Source organism: Sus scrofa, chromosome 6, assembly GCF_054392235.1.
Source record: "Sus scrofa isolate SSC_HxYL_T2T_F1_AM1 chromosome 6, Sscrofa_HxYL_maternal_Yorkshire_Landrace_v2.0, whole genome shotgun sequence".
Lineage (NCBI taxonomy): Eukaryota > Metazoa > Chordata > Mammalia > Artiodactyla > Suidae > Sus > Sus scrofa.
The window spans coordinates 118,132,959-118,155,277 of NC_139388.1; positions in this window are offsets into that span (position 1 = coordinate 118,132,959).

The window sequence follows — 22,319 nt, forward strand, 5'->3', positions numbered from 1 at the left end:
AAAATTGGTTCCCAAGGCCAGGGGAAGAGGGAAACAGGCAGTTGCTGCACAACTGAGTCTAGAGTTTCAGTCATGAAAGATGAAAATTTTCTCCAGATTGGCAATTCAACATTTTGCTTATAGTTAACAGAATTATACTGTCTACTTAAACTTCATTAAAAAGGCAGACCTCATGTTACATATTTTTTACCAACATTTTTTAAAAAGTAAAAACAGAATGATAACACTCGCTTGGAATTTAAACCATTGATTTCAGTTTCTAACTTAAGAAACTGAGGAACAAATAAAGAAGAAAATGAATGAACAAACAGATACAAAACAGTAATTTAGCCTTGTAAGAAATAATGAAGACCAGAAATAGATGAAATAGCACAGTAGAGATGATAAATGAACTTGTGTATAAAAAGTTGCTCTTTGTTACAATTACTAAAGTTGAACTACCTTTAGCAATTTAATCAAGAAAATTAGAAGACAGGGATAGAGAATACAAGAAAAGGAGAAAGAAATATAACAAATATAATCCTACTGTATAAAAATGGAATTCATAATTGAAAACTTGTTTACATAGAAAATTACCAGGTGATTTCACCAATGAATTCTTAAGACTTTCTGAAATTCACTGTAAATTTATGGTACATGTGCATGTCTACATTAATTTAATTCTTCAATAATGATCATGATAATGAGTTAGTTAATAGTAGTGCTTCCCTTCTAATTCTGTTATGAGGATACAGTGAGATAATGGGTAAAGGAATTAACATAATTAGGTTTTATTATTATTTTCATAATTATATTATTTCCTGAACAAATTTTTTTTATGTTATGGTAGATTAAACATAGATGAAAGAGGTTTATGATAAGAGCTGAGACTGTGAAAAAAGTTCCCTGTGTTCGGAGAGGCTTTAAATCACATAGCTGCTCTATAGTGGTCACTATGCAATAGTATTAACTTCAGAAAAAATGGTTTTATTTTTTTATCTTTTGTCTTTACAGGGCTTCACCCACAGCATATGGAGGTTCCCAGGCTAGGGGTCTAATCTGAGCTGTAGCTGCCGGCCTATTCCAGAGCCACAGCAACGTGGGATTCGAGTTGCATCTGTGACCTACACCACAGCTCACGGCAACACGGGATCCTTAAACCACTGAGTGAGGCCAGGGATCAAACCCGCAACCTCATGGTTCCTAGTCGGATTTGTTTCCACTGCACCACAACAGGAACTCCAGAAAAGATGGTTTTAATCAATACTGAAAATATGTACAATGTGCTCATTATGACTAATGGAAGCAGAAGTAGAATAATGCACAATTAAATACCTATATGTATAAGACTTTCATAAGCCCAGTGCTCGGTACAGGAATACTTGCCTAGCCAAATCTGATTTTGTGATTTAAAACCTAGTTGAAGAAAACTATATCAGATCTGTGTATGTACAGAAGACCTAATTATTAGGCCTGGTTTCACAGTAAAAACTTGATTTTATATTAAAGCTATGACAACATATGAAACTATATATTTCCAGGAATTAGTACATATTTGTTACCACAAATTCAAATTACTGTAGTTTTTATTTTTTAGCTTATTCTTTGTGATTTATAGTATCCCTTGTTTCACATTTTATTACTAATTTTACCAATGTTCATACCATAAGCTAGAAAACTGTCTATAATTTATCATTCACATGTAATGATGGTACTTCATGTTTATATGGCCCTTCATACTTTAAAGTGTCACTATAATCATTAGTCATACTATAAAATTCTCTTAAATAGATTTTCATAATATCTAATATAAAAATATTCTTCCCTTGAAATCTATTATGAAAATGACAAAATTCATCTCGACCTAAAATTTTGGTATTTATTTATTTATTTAGATGTGATTAGCATTTATTTATTTATTTATTTATTTTTTGTCTTTTTGCCTTTTCTAGGGCCACACCCATGGCACATGGAGGTTCCCAGACTAGGGGTCTAATTGGAACTGTAGCAGCTGGCCTATGCCACAGCCACAGCAACTCAGGATCCAAGCCACGTCTGTGGCCTCCACCATAGCTCATGGCAATGCCAGCTTCTTAACCCATTTAACCCAGGGATCAAACCTGAAACCTCGTGGTTCCTAGTTGGATTTATTAACTCCGGAGCCGAGATGGGAACTCCTAAAATTTTGGTATTTAAAACATCATTTGATTAAAAAAACCATTGTTATCAACTTTGTGTGAGAATTTGTGTAATATTAATGCTCAAAATTGTAAGCTGCCCTATTAAAATATATTTGGCACTGTAATGATTGCTTTACTATCTTCACATTTTAAAACACTTTACGAATTACTATTTTCTTCCCTTTTAATTTGATTCCTTAATTTCTCTTTATTATCCTGTCATGTAGGACTTCCCGTTTTCCCCAATCCTCCCAAGGTCAAATTTGTCTAAGGACAAACTGAAAATTTTTTTTCTTAAGAAATTCACTCCATTGGCAATTTCCCTGGATTTCCTAACATATTCTGCATATCAACATCCCCATTCCACATTCTTTGAATCCTTACAAGAATGTCAAATTAATAGACCTCCTTGACCAAGTGACAAGACAAACTTTGGTTATACTTAGAATGCTGGACAAATATTTCTTTGAAATCCTCTTAACTCAAGATGGCTTTCGTAGATAAAAAAAAATATAATGTGAATTGTTTCTAAAGAAAGTGCTTTAACACACATACATAGTATTTTTTCTCACTCATCTAAGAATTTTTGTCCATAAACATTTATTTCTTTCATCATGAGTTTTCATCTAAATTTTTTGTTTGTTTGTTTTTCTTTTTCGGCGGCATCCTCTGAGACATATGGAAGTTCTCAGGCCAGGCATCAAATCTGAGAGGAATTTGCGACCTATGCCACAGCTACAGTAATGCTGCACCCTTGTTCCACAGGGCTGGGCCGGGATCAACCTGAACTGGCAATGCTACAGATAAGCAGAATCTTTAACCCACTGTGCCACAGCGAAAATTCTTATCTGCATTGGTATTTTATTCAGCAGGTGTAAGTATTCTTCAAGTTTCAAAGAAGGAGTTATGAATTGAGCATCTTACCATGAAGGAATGTAATGTTACAATGTAGGTCAAGATTTAACCAACTGTAAAAAACAAATTAACAGTAAGAACATAATTTGCAAAGCATATTATGGACAAGAGTAGTTCTAGTTTAAATAGATATATGTGGCTGGTCTTTTAACCTTATTTTATACCTAAAATTGCCTTGCATGCTTCTACAGATAAAAATAAAAAAATATTAATTGAATCTGATCTTTGCAGATGTTGTAGGTAGGTCCTCCAAAGGAAATGTGAACAGATCTCAGTTACTATTACAAATACTTGCGCATTTTTTTGGTTTTTATGGGTAGTGGACGAAAATATGGGAAAAAAAAGAAACAATTACGTTATTTAAGTGATTTGACTTATATATGGTGCAATTTATTCGAGGACTTCCATTTCACCACGGTTCTCTGAAGTGGAAACTAAATAATTCCTAAGTAAGGAGAGAAGTCATGGAATTCAGGTGAAGGGCTGATCTGCAAACTAATTATGTTTTATCTTAATACTGATGATTTATCATGGCTGCTGTTGTTTATTTGTAAGCTAGTGACTATAACTTCAATTGAATACTAGTTACTGTAGAGTAATATGTGATAATAGGAGTTCCCATTGTGGCACAGCAGAAACAAATCTGACTAGGAACATGAGGTTGGAGGTTTGATCCCTGGCCTCGTTCAGTGGGTTTAGGATACAGCGTTGCTGTGAACTGTGATGTAGATGGCAGACTCGGCTTGGATCCGTTGTTGCTGTGGCTGTGGTGTAGGCTAGCAGCTGCAGCTCTGACTAGACCCCTAGCCTGGAAACCTCCATATGCTGGGGGTGTGGTCCTGAAAAAAAAATTTGATAATAGGACAGATCCATTTTAGTTCTGTACAAAGAAAAAAGATACTAGAAATCAAAATACATCATTTTAAGGTCTCATAGCATAAATGTGTACTTAAGATCAACAGTAAATAAGAACTAATATTACCTAATTTCATATATGTTAAATCAGTTCACCTCCAAAGCTGCTTTAGGTTCTTTCTCCAGACAGCTGCACTGATTTATTTTATTACACTCAGAATGCTATTAAAGACTGGTACAATTAGAGTTGCAGAAATGATTGGTAAGGATATCATTATGCTGGAATCCCCATGAAGGATCTATTCTCAGAATGAGACCATTCTGCAAAATAACAATTTGTCCTGTAAATTAGATAACTGCACAATTTTCTTCTTTGGTCTATTTTTAGAACTATAAAAATTATCATCAAGTTCATACTGTGATCTTCTAGAGTGTACAGTCTAAAAGAAATATACATTATTGTCTGCTATTCTTTAATGTTAAACTATGTGGCCAAAAAGAAAATCAATTTGAAGTGGAAAATGGTCCATAAGCAATTTTATCTATTTATATAACAGTTTATATATTCTCCTAATAACAAGACAAAGTATGTCTGAGGCAAGGTGGCATTTGAACTAATGAATCTATAAAACAAATTATTGGGAGAATGTATAGCATTTTCTAGTAAGTACTTAACAATGTCATCAACTAGAACTGCTAATTTGTATTAGAAAAAAACATACTATGTTCTATCCTTTAACCACGTACAGTGCCAATATTTTTGTATCAATATTAATTACATTTTCTGTGGAATCTGAGATTAATTTTGAGACTGCTTTTAATTTTAAGAGACTTTGTTTTCCTTCAAATATTATAAGTGAAAAAACTATATAAAAAATGCTCTTGAAGCCTTTGAGAGTGGGAGATATACATTGAAATGTTTCACTTGATCTGACAATTGCCCATGACTAAACATCCATGCATGAATACCCTAATGCTTAATTATCTTTAGAAAGTAAAATTAACTATTATAGAGGCTCCATCTCTAAGTACAGGTGAACTGAATTTTTTAATAATGCATCCAGTTAGCTGATAACACATTTTGATAATGTATTATTAGGAGAGCAGTATTTCTAGACCCTTAATAAATGTTTTCGTCCTAGAAACCAACCATTCGTCTATAATTTAGATCAAAGGAAAGCCACTAAATATGGTGAACAAACAAGAATTGTTGATTGGCTCTACCGGAGATAATTTAGAAACATTAGACACACGGTGGCTCACAGAACTGTTTCAAAATGTGAGGAGAAAAAAATGGTGGTTGGGTCTTGATGAATGGAATGTTTAAGTGCAGGAAACCTAGGAAAACAAAGAGCTGGGGGCTGTGGATGATGACAGACTACGAGAAGGCATTTCTCTCATGCTTTAGTCTTCTGCTTAGAATAACTCTTAACTCTATCAATTGTTTCTAAATCTTTACACAAAAGGGCATACAGTTCTACTGTAAACATTTCTATTATAAACAGTTTAACATTAATTAAGGGATAATGCAAATTTTTAATTTTTGGCACCATACTGTAGGGCACAAGGAAGAACATCTTATTTATACAAAAAGAGTGTTTTATTTCATTGGAGCATAGTGCAACAAAAAGATTTTTTTTTTTGCTCTTCATATCAACATCCAATAATGCGGGCTAATTTCTAAACAGATGTACATTTTTACAAAATGTTGACAGATAGTTATATTGTGCTCATAAATGCTATTATAAACATACCATGAAGTTTATTTTATTTTATTTTATTTTATGGCAGACACTCGTTTGCCAAGCTTGAGAAGGTGAAACGCTAAGTTGTAAGTTTGGTATTTCCAGCTAGTCATTTCTCCCTGCCTTAGAGAATGTGGTGACATAAACTTCTGGGAGACCACCTCGCCACCACCACTGTTTTGGTCAATGTTGTATCCTCTGTGATAGAACAAGCAGGTCCTAAAGATGCAAGAACTAGCAAAAAGCTCCCTATCAATCCTCTGGATAACACAGTGATCTGTTTGTTATATTCTGTTGCCTCTTCAATGATCTAGTTGACTTCAGGTGCCACTTTACTTTCTTACTTATTTATTTTTTGCTTTATTTATATCTTTTCAACTCTCCTCCACACTGATCTACAGGTATCCACTGTGACTGGCAATCTGAGGGAGAAGAAAGTCATCACCTTCTGGAAACTTAGAGATACAGCACATTCTTCAAATGTTTGGAACGAAAGTCTCAGCCAGTTATTCCATCCATTACAATTAAATCAGAGCTGTCTTTTTATCCTTAATTTCTTATTTCTTAGAAAAAATATTGGAAACGTTAATTATTTTCTAGAGAACCATTAAATAAGCAAGCAACTGAAAAGCTACATGAAAGAAAATCTTTCCAAAATGTGAGGGTTTTTTAAAAGTCAGGCTAATAAATTATTGCCTATTTTGTTCCTCTAATATACAAACTTATTTGAGCAATTTTTAAATTTAGACATGGTTCTCTCTGATCATATATGGTTTTCATATATGGGAATACAAATTTACATGCATTTAAACAACATGGTACACATATTTGGAGCAAGAGTCTTTTGTGTAGCATCTGGACCTAAAAGGAAATTTGGAGAAAACATTTTTTGATATCTACATATTAGAACTTCTGTGAGATACTGATAGTTTTCAGGAACAACACAACATTGAAATCAATGCTTCCCTAGAATTATCCAGAATCAATAAGCTCTTTTTGCAGAAGTCTTAGGCGTTCCTTCATAGCCTTTAGAAATAACTGTTCACTTAAGAGCCCTCTTTTTATCTCTTCATGTAAAATTAGGCATTTTCAGGTAGAAATTTATTTAAGAAACCAGTACAAAAAATACCCATCTTCAGAATATGAGACAAGAAACAAATTCCAAGGTTGGGCCATGACCCTACAATCTCATAACTCTATCCCCCAGCAGTTCCTTTGCTAGTTTCTCCTCATATTCCTAGTTTCCTATGGCTCAACTCAACATGGGTTTTTGTTTTCATCTACTTTTTTCCATAGATGATCTCATCCAAACTCATTTTAAAGAATTTTAAAGACTTATAGCCTGAAATACTCCTCTCCATTTGGGCCTTTTCCCCTGAACTCCACATGTATTTAACCTAGTTCCCTTCTTAAAGATTCCATTTGATTATTTAACAGACATATTGAATTTAACATGTCCAAAACAAAACTTATCTTTCTTCCCAAACTTACTTTACCTACAGTTTTCCCTGTCTTGGTGGATGCTTTCAAGGTGCTCAGACCAGAAAATTTAGTATTATTCTTGATTCATTTCTTTTTCCCACCATTGCAGAAAATTCTCTTGGCTCTGCTTTCAAAAATATATCCAGACTCTGATGACTTTTCCCTACTTCTAGTTTTACGCCCTTGCCCTCAAGTCATCGTTCTTTCTTGCCTGTGTTATTGCAAAAGCTTCCATTCTCATCCCTTATGGTTTACACTCAATAAGGCAGCCAAGTTGGATCATGTCTCCCCTTTTCTCAAACCCTTGGAACAAAATGAAAATCAGTGCAAACTATCTAGGTCCTAAAGGACCCACCTCCTCATAACTCCTCTGATTTCATCTTCACTTCTTCTCCTGGCCATTCAGCTCTAATCACACTGACCTACTCCTCAAACATTATTCCTCCCCAAACTTCCTATCTTTTAAATTCCTCAAATTCAATCAACAATTCTGTTTTCATATATATTTTTCCTTCTCTAGGTATTTCCTAAAATTAAAATAAAATTTCAAATTCCTTGTGTAAAAATCTGTTTCTCAAAAACATGCAGCATTCTCCCACTTCCTGTCACTTTACTGTTCTCTATGCTGCCTAGCAGGGTCTCCCAATACATCCTAACAGCTGCTCATGCTCATCTTTCGTGTCTTTAGTCAAACATCACCTTTTCCTAAGGACCTTCCCTGATTACCCTATACATAGCTGCAATAGTCTCCACATTCTCAGTTATGCTTTCCTGCTTTATTTTTCTATAGCACTTATCACAATGCAAAATAGCATACATATTATTGATTTATTATGTTAATTTATATTATCCCCACAAGAATATGATTTTTTTGGCAGGAAGAGATTATACATGTTTATTCACTGCTTTATCACTAGTATCTTAAACAATCTCTGCTACACAATAAACATGCAACAAATTCACGACAAACAAATATGTTGACCGAGTCCAAAGGGGCTGTTTTTGAGTGATTAATGGATTAGAATATGTAAGGAAAGTATCCTATGAACTAAAACACTGGAACTGTTGCCCAGTTGAATACAGTGCTTAGCCTCTTTCAGTTGTACAGAAATCAGTAAAATACAGGGCTAGGGATTGGGTTGATTCAAATGCTTTATTTATTTATTTATTTAATTTCTAAGCCTCAAACCCTCAGGAGAGAGAATTATTGGAGAATTTCTCAGCCTAATTTATAAAAATAAAATGAATAGTTCTGAAAAACCTGAGAATTCTGTTTTATGCTAATTCTCTAGTGTTCAGCTTGGAATCACAAGGTTTTTATGAAAAATGGGTCAAAAAGGATGAATTAGTTTCATTCCTAACAAGAATTCTTGGCTAAATAGAAGTTTTGCTTTAGGCTCAGTAATTAAATCTCCTTGACGTGATATTATGTTGCCTCTTCTCTAGCCTTGTTCCTGTGCTAATTGCCCTTAATCTATTATTGATCACTGAAAATTTCTCCCTAACCTTCCCATCTCCTAAATCAATTTTCAAATCCAATCAATAATTCTGTTTTCAGCTTGCTTCCTTCACTTCTACACTGCTAAATCTTTCCCCAATTTAAATAAAATTTCAAGTTATCTTTCATAAAATCTGTAGACAAATTAATGTATCTCATTATATATATCATTTCAGCGTACAGAAAATGAATTGGGTAGATTCCTTTCTTCTGGTTAACTTTTCAAAAATATAATGTATAATTCATTTACTCTTATTTTAAACACTCTTCATTTTAACATTTTTATCCTCTGTAATGTATTTTATATTGAATCTAGTGGGACAAGTAAGTAGTGTGTTCCATCAGTAGGGTCTGATGAAAAATTTACATGAGAGAAGAGCAGTTAGGAGGGCACTGGAAATATCTACCATGTAATCTTGCCTGGGGACTCCTGTCTTTTAACTGACCTGCACAGATAATCAGTCAATCTATTAAATATTTATGTGTGCATGTGCAAATATGCGTTATCTCTATTAGTCAGATGAAAATCAGCACATCATGAACGAAACACAGTTAATGGTTAATAAACTACATTTAAAATGTCATTTTATTATATACCACATATATGTTATATAATTTATATAATGCACATAAATTTATATATATAATTTATGTGAATCTTGATGCCATCTTATGTCATTCTTTCTTTTCATTTATCTTCTCCATTTTGAATTCTTTACTAGCCATGGAAAGAGAAAACTGAAAGCTGTTTACAGGCATTCTAGTATACTGCTTCCATTTACAGTTGAAGAGGGAAACTGAGTTACAGTAATAATGACTTCCCTAAATGACAATTCTTTTTGGTTATGGATTTGTCTAAAGCATATATGCCCTTATTCTTAAAAATGTTATGATCTAAATGTCACATAGGGAGTTCCCATCATGGCTCAGTGGTTAACAAACCCGATTAGTATCCATGAGGATGGGAGTTCCATTCCTGGACTCTCTCAGTGGGTTAAGGATCTGGCATTGCCATGAGCTGTGGTGTAGGTTGCAGATACAGCTTGGATCCCACATTTCTGTGGCTGTGGCATAGACACGGCTGGGAACCTCCATGTACCGTGGGTGCGGCTCTAAAAAGCCAAAAATAAAAAAATAAATGTCACATAGACTCTCTTACTTGCCTTAAGCACAAAAATGGAGACTGCTAGATTCCTCCCTCTTTATTCTTAAAGTATATTCTGCTGCATTTAAAATATTTTGTCAATACTTTGTCACTGTATGACAATACTTTGTCACTGTATGTCAATACTTTGTCACCTATAATATTGTATTATCCAGCATATAGCATGTCTGGTGTCAAATTTAAACATTATTTTAACTACAAAATATTAAAATTATATATATAAAACTTTTAGAATTTCATAGCGCTTTGTATTTTAAAACAATAAAAGGCAATAACAATAGTAAAAATTAAATAGTAACACAAATTGCATGCATACCTTAAAAATCATTTTTAGAAATTTAATACTTGATTTTAAAAGTAAAAAGAGTCAAATGAAAACATAACTGTGAAAAAATAAATGCATTCAGTTAACAACTTAAAATTTTATTATTTTAGCATATGTGAACTATTTTAAATTGCCATACTTGCTCTAAAAAGTTAAGAAATGGATTTTAAATCTAAATTAAAAACCGTATATTTTCCTGAATAAAATTTTCAAAGATTGGTTATGCACAATTAATATGCAAATAAATATTTTTAAATATAAAGTGTAAAACAAAATATTCCTATTTAAAGAAGAGATCTTTATTTCTTTATAAACATTGCTTCTAACTATAACATTTACATCAACTTCATGAGAAAATTATAATAAAAGTAGGATACAAATGGAAGTCTTGTATGCCCCTAGGCATATTTACTGTCATAACAAAATTTCTTCCAAACTCAAATTTTAAAATGTTCATCATGAATTTATACAGTACTCCATTTACTGGAAGAAAATATTCACAGATGATTATTCATTGTTTGACTCTTCCTCCTCAAAAATAATGAACGCTATATGTTTTAAAGAGGCAAAAGAGCTTGTATTTTAAAATCATGGGAAAATAAATACATGAAAGTATATATTTTGCTAAGTTTTAGCATACACTATCTTTTGCATTCATAGGCGTGTGTATACAGTAATATGTTCAATGGTTTATGAAGGATAGTTTATATGTTACTCACTTATCGCCATCTTCCAAATGTTCAAGCACATAGTAGAGTATTGCTATACACAAACAACTGATTAACATAATTATTACTCATCTGGTTGATTTTATATATTATTTTATATAAAATACTGCTGCATAGGTAATGAATTAAGAAAATTAAAATTAAAATCTAAAATACATAAACTATATCATTTAAAAACCATCTTCCTCCATTCTTTATCTGCCCAGATTTCTCTGCAATACCAAATTCTCCAGGTTATTCACATTCACACTGTTACCAGCTTTCTTTCAAAGTTTTTTTTCAGAAAAATACATGAAAGTACATGAAATTACCCCTTTCCCCCTTGCTACTATGTTATATAGACTTTTCTGTTTTCTTTCCTAACCAATGCTGCTTTAGGAGTACATTCTCATTTTTAATGGCTGCAGAGAATTCCAGATTATAGATATATCTTAATTATTTAGCTAGCTCCCAGTGATGAAATTTTGCAGTTTAATTCTCCTCCCCTTGAGAGCCAGCCTATGTTGGTATTTCTACCAAATAGAGAATGCAGTGGAAGTGACTCTGTGTGATTTCTAGGTGAGATTAAAAGAAGAAATCCAGTTTTCTTCTCTTTCTTCTCTATCTCTTCACCTCTCTCTCTCTTTTTTACTCTTGTTTTTCATTTTCTTTAGATTCCCAAAATCATATTTAGAAAGAAAATTTACGAGGTCACATTGAAGATAGTTTTCATAGATTCAATATCTAGGGTAAGAAGAATCAAGCAATTTGTCATAAAACTTTCAGGTTGTTGCTCTTATACCATTTTCTTTATGTAAGATTTATTCTTTTTGAAAAGTTCCACCAAACTATACTAAAAATGGCTAACTATAGAATTACTGCCAGGATTCATTCAGAAAAAAAAGAAAAGATGCATTTTATTTAAAGGAAAAAGAGGTACTATTTCTGATTTGTAAGGGCTCTAAAAATGGAAATTAAATAAATATCAGAAATAGAAGAGGGAGTGGTCAAAAACAGGATTGATTCCTCTAAAAGACAGGGAGTTTTGATGAGAGATCTGAAGTACTCAGTGAATAACGTCTATAAATCAACAAGCCTGCAGAAGAGGATCAATGTAAAGGCCTATTGTTGTAATTAACACAACTTAAAATGCCAGTTTTGAAACCATTTGCACTTGAAGAACACTCAGAATTTCTTAAATATAATCATTATTGTGAAAACGATAATTAAGTACTTCTTCCAGTGAGCACTTAACATAGTGTAGTCTTGCTTGGTAAAAATATTTTATATTTAAAAGAAAAAAAAGTGTGTTTTTCTTAACAAATGCAGTTAATTAAAAAGTTAAAAAGATTAAGGAAAGGGAAAACAAAAGTCAAAAAATTCCAGCAACTTTATTTTGACAGATAACTGCATGTCTTCATTGGGAATTGAAATGCTTTTTCAGTGGCAAGTTATAATTCTCGTGCCTCCCTTGGAATTGTCACTCTTCATTTTAAATTACATGCTTGATAACTTCTTCAACTTACCTGAAGAGTACTTCTGCTGCAAAGCGATACACTGAGGCCAAATCAATCTTCCTAATGGTTGGGTGACTGAGCCACCTCAGTTGGCATTACAGGTTATTTAGCATAACCATATGTGTTCTCATTAAGAGCCATCTTTCCTGAAAACACAATGACTCACCAGTGAAAGAAATTTTCTCTATAAATCTGAAACTAATTTCTCCAGTGCCTAGTTGTAAGACTACACAAATGTCACTCATAAAATTATATATAAATAATACAGAGTAATTTATATGTTTTTTTTTAATAGCACGTTACATAACCTATTAAACAACAAAGAGCCAAAATTGGCTTTGAGTGTTTTTCATCTTCATAAGATAGCACAAATAACATATAAACATCATTTACTAATATGGATATGACTTTCTTAAAGATATATAAACAACCCTTGAACCTGACAAATAAATATTTGAAGGATTTAATAAACCAGTTCAATAAAAAGGCATGCTATGAACAGAGAAATGTAGGTGTTCACTCAATATTTGAAAACATACTTAATCTCAATAATTATCAAAGACAAATTTTTCTAAATTAAATGATATGATTTGTTTATGGAATTGACAAGAGTAGGTGAAACAGATATATGTACTCCAGTGGTAGAAATAGAATGATATGATATGAATCAGTATGTAATTATAGATGGTGATATATTTTGGTGAAGTATGATTCTCCCCACCATAATGAATTAAGAAGACAATTGGTTATAGTATTTAAAAAACTGGGGTGGATTAAATGCCCACCAATCAAAGAATCACTTAATAAATAGTAAAATTAAATACTTTGAAGCTACTACAAATCTCTTTCAAAGGCTAAGTAATGAATGACAAGGGAAAGCTTATGAGATTCTTCTTTTAAATCCAAAAAAGTGTTATACAAAACCCCTCATCTCTGAGTGTGCGTGTATGCATATATTTATACGCATGTCTGTATTTATTTATTGTGTAAAAATATATTTATATACATAACTGGGAGTGTATATTTCAAATTATTATCACTGGTTATCTCTAGAAGTTGTAGGGATAGTGATTATATTTTATTGTCATAAGATCTTATTTTCATAAATTTGCCCCCCAACAAAGATAAGACTTTCACTGATGTTTAGCAGGCCTCATTCCGGCCTTCTCCAACTGTGTCTCATCCCAGAGAGTACAGCCCACAAGGACCAAGTCTTCATGTAAGGGACATAGACAGCCTGTGCATGCAGGCTGAGATAGTGGCAAGGTCCCTACAGTATATCCTTTTTTCATTTCCTATTAAAGTGAAATGAAAAAAGGATCAGTAGATGATTAGGAGTGAGGAACAGCTTTACCCATGCCATCACATTCTGATAAGAAACTCTGAGACTCCCCAAATTCTAATTTTTTATTGTTTTCAGGTCATTATGCAAGTATAACTGGAGTTCCCATTGTGGCGCAGCAGAAATGAATCTGACTAGGAACCATGAGGTTGCGGGTTTGGTCCCTGGCCTTGCTCAGTGGATTAAGGATCCAGTGTTTCTATGAGCTGTGGTGTAGGTCGCAGACGTGGCTCAGATCTCACATTGCTGTAGCTGTGGTGTAGGCCTGCCGCTACAGCTCTGATTGGACCCCTAGCCTGTGAACCTCCATATGCCGCAGGTGCGGCCCTAAAAAACAGACAAAAAAAGACCAAAAAAAGAAAGTATAATTGTGAATATAAGATGACAGAGTAAATTATATTTTATTTCAAATATTTACACATATGGGTTTCCTTATAGAAGTAGGAATATAATTTGTTAAATACATTAAAATCATAGACTCTAATTTTAAGGAAATTCTAAATACTCAGGATTAGATTAATCCAGGAAAGGAAAAAGTGAGTATTCAGCTCTTAAAATCTGGAAAATCTTGAATTTCCTTTGTGTAGAGAGAGGTTTTCTAAATTCTTCCAGATTCTAAACAACACAAGAAGAGCTGACCCTGGAAGACTCCAAACACAGAATTGCCTTTTGCGCAGTTACACATCAAGTCTGAAGACTAAGGTCAACCAAGGAGAAAGATCTGCAGACACTTCAGTGGCCTCAGTACAGAGAAGGAGGTGATCAGAGCTTAGCAAGCAACAAGGAACATCCTGGTGAATGAGGGATATTTTCTTTGCAATATAGTATTAAATGACATGGAATAATTCTTCTCACCCCAACACACCGAAGTCATACCACACCACCCACACCAAAAGCCAGGTCACCATCTTACAGAGGAGCTGAGCAACAAAGATATTGGAAATGAGAAGTACTGAGCAATTATTATAGAGGATCCAGCACTAAAAAGACATGACCAAAATATTGGATTGGACCTTGTTTTTAAAAATTGGGATTTGACATTCATATTTTACTTTAAAATACCTTGGTATAGATAGTGTTATAATGTGTAAAATCTGCTGCTTGGTTTAAGCTTATCTGGGATGAATTCCAAGAATTGAGTTCAGTTAGCTTTTGATTAAAATTACTATAAGTTACTATTACTATTACTATTAGTTCATTCAATTTATGAAAAGTGTTTTCCATACAAATTGTCTCATAAAGTTTTTTCAATGTCACACTAATCAGTAAAACCAGACATACATTTTCTCCAAAACAGCTTAACTTTGTTTTCTTGAGTTTAGGTAAATATATCAATATACATTTAATGGAATATAAAAAACATTTAGAAAGAAATAATTAAACCATTTAAAAAAGATTGACATCAAAATGATAATGTAATATAATTTTTTATATTGTTATAAAAGAAGATATCAACAGTCTCACTTAATGAATAATGAGCTAATGTTTCACTACAATTACATTATCTATGAAGTAAAGTTTAAAAATGTGTGGCATTATTAGCTATAAAATGTACAAATATGTTATTTTGCTTTGAGAGGAATATTAGGTGCTAGTCACTTATAAAAAATTGGAAATAACTCTGCTGAATTCTCTTTATGTCATTATCAAACTTTCTTTATGTATTCCATGAAAGATCAAAATTCATGCCACTAAAATGGACTGGCCCAGCAGTTAGCATGTAATTCTATTTTTAGTTAATGGTGGGTAGAAAATGTTCAACATTTGTAAGATGAAAGAGGATAAAGATTACTGTAATAAGAACACACATTTTATGATATGGTCTGAGCAAATATGTTTTAAATACTTTATTAAATAATGAAGAGGATCTATAAGAAAGCATATGAAATGTCATGTCTAGGTTTTATTCACTGTAAAATAGAAGGGATTCTTGAGCCTATTTGAGTGACAATTAAACATTTGAATCAGTAAAGTTTTCTTTTAAATAATTATGAACCTAGCAATGAGAATAACTGGAATCGATATTGTCTATATTGGAATATGTGCAAAGAGCCATGGTATAATAAATATTTCTTGCCAGTATTTTTTTTGCTTTGTTCTCAGAAGACTCTCGTATGTAAGAATTAATTTTTTGACAATTATTGGGCATCGGATAGGTGCACTTAGATGAAACTTGTCACTACTCTCATGCCAGCATTCCAGATGTGTCTGATTTTCAATGATTCTCACAATTCTTAATCCCCCATTCATGAGGCCATGCCTCACTCTTAACAGAAATGTATTTAAGACTGTGAAATACAGGAACTTTTTAAAAATTTTTGACTAATTCTTTTAAAATAACAATACTTCAAAATTTCCATTCATTTTATGCCATGGAGTTTTTACTCCCCAAAACAATGAACCACACATTTTAGGAACATATCCATAAGTAATTCTACATATAGTAAGGAAACATCTCTGATAAGATAATCTATCTGCTCTCAGTCACTCCACATTTGCCTCTCTTTACAAACTGCTCCCAGTGATTCTCACTGGATTCTGCTCTAACATTCCACAGGAAAGTTAAAAAAAAAAGTAGCCAAGAGGTAGACAGCTATCATTTTCTAGCTTTAGTTAAGATTATATAGTGGTTGGATCAGCTTGTGCTTGCTAATTTACTGGTTCTTGATTTGATGTCTGACCTCTAGACTGTACTGTCTGACTCTTAAACAGCACTTTGAAAGAAAAAAAGTTTTCCTCACTAATAGACTAAATATCCTATCTTCAGGTCTATCTACCAACTAAGAGAAATTTCTGACTTTTCTAATCTCTTTAATTTAGCATATGCTCTCTAATAAGGACAATATGGTAAGTGGTCATGTAAATAATCAAGAATGAAGGATAAAGCCAAGAGCTCTACACTGTAGAGCAACACAACTCCTAAAGCTTTCCATATATTTCCCCAAATATCACCCTCTATATTTGAACTTTTTTAATTTTCATATCTTCCTGAACTAATTTCCACATTTGTATTATATATCTAAAATTATTAGTCTCCATAAATTAGAAACTTAACTATATATATTTTTATATCACCTAAGTCATGATACTTGTAGTAATCTTTTCCTGTTAATGACTATTTAACTAAAACTTTCCTGTTTGTCCCTAAGTGAACTGTCTATAAGGCAGTCTCAGAACTCTCATGTATGAAAAATTTAACAGGATATTTTTAAAAGAATAAACTCTGTTCACTTAGATTTCCCATATAGAAATGTTTTCTTTCCTCTAGACTATTCTATTAGGTTTATTTAAAATAATGTTTTCCATTATTATTAATAACAACTAAGATAGGTAATTGACTTAATAGTGACTAGCACATGTATGTTTCAAATCATTCATGAATTCTTATTATATAGAGCACCCACAGTGTCACTTTAATACACTCTGTGGAAATGATAATTTATAATAATGACCCAGAATTAGTGTTAGCATAATTTTATCTTTGACTGTTTATGAAATGCTCAGATGCTTGTAATCTGATTTTAGTATCTATTTATATTAGTCACAGAGGTCTAGAAAAAAATCTATTCTTTAGGTAAATTATAAATATTTTATATGATGGAAGCTTTATAAGACATTGTACTTTGACATGAATGTATACAATGAATTCTCCATGAGGAAATTAATTTTTCTCAATACTTAAAAATATTACAAAATAATACACTAAAGACTCTATTACTTAGAAAATATGTGATTAAATATTACAATAAAAATAACCTCCCAATTATTCTCTTTGGTTTTCCTAAGGTTGGATTTTCAAAAGAGCAAGAGAAAGGATTTATTACTTAAATTTCTTTTTGTCATAAAGACCAAAGCATTACCTAAATTTAACTAATTTCATTAGTTAAACCGATGGCGATGGAATTATACATCATAGAATATAATATGCAAACTGAAAGTGTATATATCTTATCTTTGGGGGAAAATATAATTTAACAATAGCTCAGTTAAAGCTACTGTTTTTATCTTCTAAGGATGCACAATGAGGTGGTACCCTAAGAAAATAAATTTCATGCTTTCATTTTATTATTTCATTTCCGTTTTAGTATTAACCTGATGCCATGTTAAACTTTACAGAGGACAGACATCTTTAACTCCTCCTTAATTAATATTCTCTTTTTATAAGAATGCATTTTTAGGGGGTTTAAACATTTACACAAAATTGGGGCAGAAGCAAATTAGTTATGTCTTCATTATAAGGAAGAACAACATATTTGGACTCCGTGTTTTCTTTTTATCTGTTTGCTTTTGTTTTGTTTTATTAAATTTAAGTAGACATGCTGCTTCAAATCTGCAGTTAAATGTGAATCAATTTAGGAGAGAATTGCTAAGATATATAATTCACATTATGACTATTTGTAGGAAAGAGAAGATCTTATAGTGGCAGAGAAATGTAGACACTGGAGTCAAAAGCATTTACCATAATTATTTGGAATCTAGAACCTAAGAACAAATGACAGTTATTCCCAGTCATTATAGCGCTTATACAGGAGTGCTCATGACTACATGAGACTTTCACCCTGAAAAGATACTGAGGCCTTAAGTTGAAAAGTTGAGGAAGCAACTAAGATGTCCTTTGATAGGTGAATGAATAAACAAATTTGGTGAATCCATATAATGGAAGCCTGTGTGAAAAGAAAACACATTGTAATACTCCATTTCTATGACATTCTGGAAAAGGCAAAATTATAGAATTGGTAAAGAGATCAGTGGTGGCAGAGATTCAGAAGGATTAAATAGGGGAAGACCAGTAAATATTTTAGGTTGGTAAAAATATTCTCAATGATATTATAATGATGGATACATGGCACCATGCAGTTTTCAAGCCACATATAACTTAACAGGACAAAGAATGAATATTAATTAAAGGAACCAGGGCAACTTGGATAGACAGCTAGATTTAGGGCTGGAACAAGAAATATATGAGAAGAGCTGGGAGCATCTCTTAATGACAGAAATAAAGAAGTGCTCAAACAAAAGACAATAGTGAGTTATGTTAAAAAGGCACAAGAACCTACAGAAAGATCTCCAGTGGCCAAAGTTGGACAATTTAAGCAACAAAATTAACAAAATAGTCCAGATTAAAAGCCAAATTATAAAATACATATCCAAGGGCCCATACTAATTTAAATAAACAATTTAATACAAAGATGGAAGAGACAAATTTCTTGTGCAGATCTGCAAATAATTTATGTAACTACTCTGCCCTCACAAAGGGGAGAATTACTTTCCACTCTTTGTGTGTGAGCTACATATAGTGACTTCTTTTCAATGAGTGAAGTGTGGAAAGGGAGAATAAAGAAGAGTAGCTTTACAGTGGAGAAATCTGGCAAACATTAATTCATCCAGGTGGTCAAAGCCAACAAAAACATTAACAAATTATGCTGACAAGATGTACTCTTGATGTAATGTGATGAGAATAGCATTTTACCTTTGAGCTATTATTTTCCTTCCCAAAATACACACACACACACACACACACACACACACACACACAGTCCTTATATAATCATAATTAAAACAGGACAGAAATTATGACCAAAGGATATGCTATTAAATACCTGACCAGTACTCCTCAAAACTGTCAAGGTCATTAAAAACAAAGAAAATCTGAGCAACTGTCACAGTCAGGATCAGCCTAAGGAGATGAAATATAATGCAATATTCTGAAAGAAAAAGGAAATTTGGGGAAAAAAATATGGAAATCTAAATAAAGTGTAGACTTCAGTTAATTATAATGTGTCAATACTGGATCATTAGCTGTGACAAATACACCATGCTAATGTAATATTTTAATTGTGGGTGAAGCTGAGTGTAGGGTAAATAGGAACTTGCTATTTTTAAATGATTTACATCTTTCAGGTATTCTTCTAAACTAAGAATGTGGTGGATATAGAAATAAATAAATGGGTTTCAGACAGAGGAAATAAGGATCGGTAGGATGTGTTGGCATATACGTATGGATATTAGAGGAAATATAACTTGGGTTTTCAGCTTTGAGTCAAAATACAATTTAATTGTCTTAACAGATTTCATGTGTGACTGGGCTACCTAAATGGAGTTGTTAAATAGATCATTTCTACTGGAGACATGAATTTGAAACTTCTATACACAAGGAATGTAGAAAGTTTAGGTACAAGCCTTAGTAAATTCTACAATTTAATGACTACATCCTTCCAAGAAACCTGAAGAGAGGTAAAGGTGGATGATGGAAAACCAGAATGGCTTGTGGTGCCAGAGAAAAGATAAAGGAGTGTTTTAAGGTGGAACTAGTTAATAGTAGCAACTGCTATTAAGAATTCAAGTATGTAAAAGACTGAAAAAATGTTCTTTGAATTAAGCTAAAAGTACTGAAAAGTATCATTTTGGCAGAATGATGATGGAATGGGGATGGTGACCAGATGGGCTAATGGTGAGATTGGTTTACCTCAAACCTCATTTGAAGGTCCCAAATTCCCTTCCCCGGTCATCTATACACAAGCAATTGCCAAAGAAAGCAACCAAAGCTGAGTTGAAAAATGATAGGATTAGAGGAAGAATTTATCTAAAGTTTTCTGAGAACTTATGTATAAAAATGTCTGAGGAGATAGCATATCTCTTGGCATTACATTTGTATCTGTGGCTTCAATTCCATGGCTTCAATTGTTATTTATATTTTAATGACTCAAGCTGATAATTTTCATCATCCATCTATTTTCTTAAGCTTTGACTCACATATATACACCTTACTGATGTGTATAACTTAACAAGTCTAAACAAAGGTATAGGGAAAACTATATTTGCTACTATTTATTCCTTGCTTATAATATGGAAAACACTGGGTTGAAATTAAGCATAAATGACTTCTAAGTTTCCTAAGTACTCAGTAATGGTAGCATTTCCACTTTACAAATGAGAAAAGTGAAGTGTGGAAAGATTAATCAACTTGCCTGAGATCTCAGAGCTAAATGTGTTTGAACAAAAAGTCACCTATGTTTACCTTAAAAATTTTTACTATATTGATAGTGACATACTACATTCTAAATGGAAGATATTGGTTTACCATTACCAAACTTTTAGCTTCTCCTCCATTCCATATTAAAAAAGCATCTTCCCCAACCCAGACAGTTAAGCCTGAAAAACGGCCAACATTACTTTCAAAACTGATTGCTGAAAAAAGTCACCTATTCTCTCAAATATACACCTGTTCTATATTCTCCCCACAACCCCAGCCCCTGCCAAATTTGAGGTTATAGTTTCTCTTTCCTGAATTATATCAATAGTCTCCCTCTTGGTCTCTCTGTCTTTAATCTCTTCCACATACCCAATGTATTCTTCATAGACATAAATAAAATCTCTGTATGTGGGTCCCCTGGTGTTTCCAAGTGAAATTTCTCCATGGTGCTCAAGAATAATTGAAATCTCATAGCTTGACACAGAGACTTTCTATCATCTGGCCCCAGTGTAATTTTCCAGCATTATATTTTACCATATATATCCAGGAACATTTTCTTCAGCCATGGGGAACTATTTTAAACCCAAGAACACACTGTGTTTTCCCATATGTCTAAAACATTGCTAATTCGTTTGCTTTGGCCTGAAATACCTTTTTTCCCCCACTTCTTATTTATCTGTCTGCATAACTTTTATTTTTCTTTAAAAACACAACTTAAGGATTATCTCTTCTCAGAATTTATTTTCTCTGCCACTGCTATGATGCATTGGCTCTCAGAGCTGCACATACTCTTCTTGTTTTTGGTCACCTTGACTGTTTTGAGGAGTGCTGGTAAGGTATTTTTTAGAGTATCCCTCACTTGGGGCTTGTCTGATGTTTTAATCATTATTGTGTAGGGGTTATATTTTTATTTGGGGTGAGAGGAAGGAAAACCACAGAAGCAAAGTGCCATTCTCAGCACACCACATCTAGGGTTACATTCTCTGAAAATGCATTTTCTTCAGTGCATTTACAGCCTGCTCATGTCATGGCTTTAACTTCTTAATTAATATTATAATTGGCACCATTTTCTTGTTTTGATTATGAAATCTGAGGTCATGTTCTCTTGACACATAATACCTGCTCCAGTAATGTTTGCTTTCCTTGAATAAAAATGATAGTTGGAATTTTAAAAAATGCCTCAGATATCATGAGGGGCTTGAAGTTAAATAATAAATTAATTGTTAAAACAAATAATCAACAGTGAATGTGTTTTCCTTCAAAGTAGATATAACTGGTATCTGATTACACAAGACAAAGCAAACATAAGAGCAAGAATAGTGATGGCAAAAAGCTCATAATCGTTAAGAAAATGATGGAGACAATCTTATTGGCCATGCCATCTAATAGTGGCATATAAGAGCTTGTAAAGTTTTATTGCTGTAATGAATGTTGAGAATGCTATTATAATCTAAGTTGCATTGGTGGCATAAAAAACTTATATTTGTATATTAATGTGTGTTTCAAACTGATGACCTAATGATCATTTGGTGTTAAAAAATACTTCTGCTTGAGTCTAGCATGAACAAAAATCCAATTGAACTGTTATCTAGTTTAAAATACATAATTAGTGAAGTTGGGGAAAAAAAAACAAGGG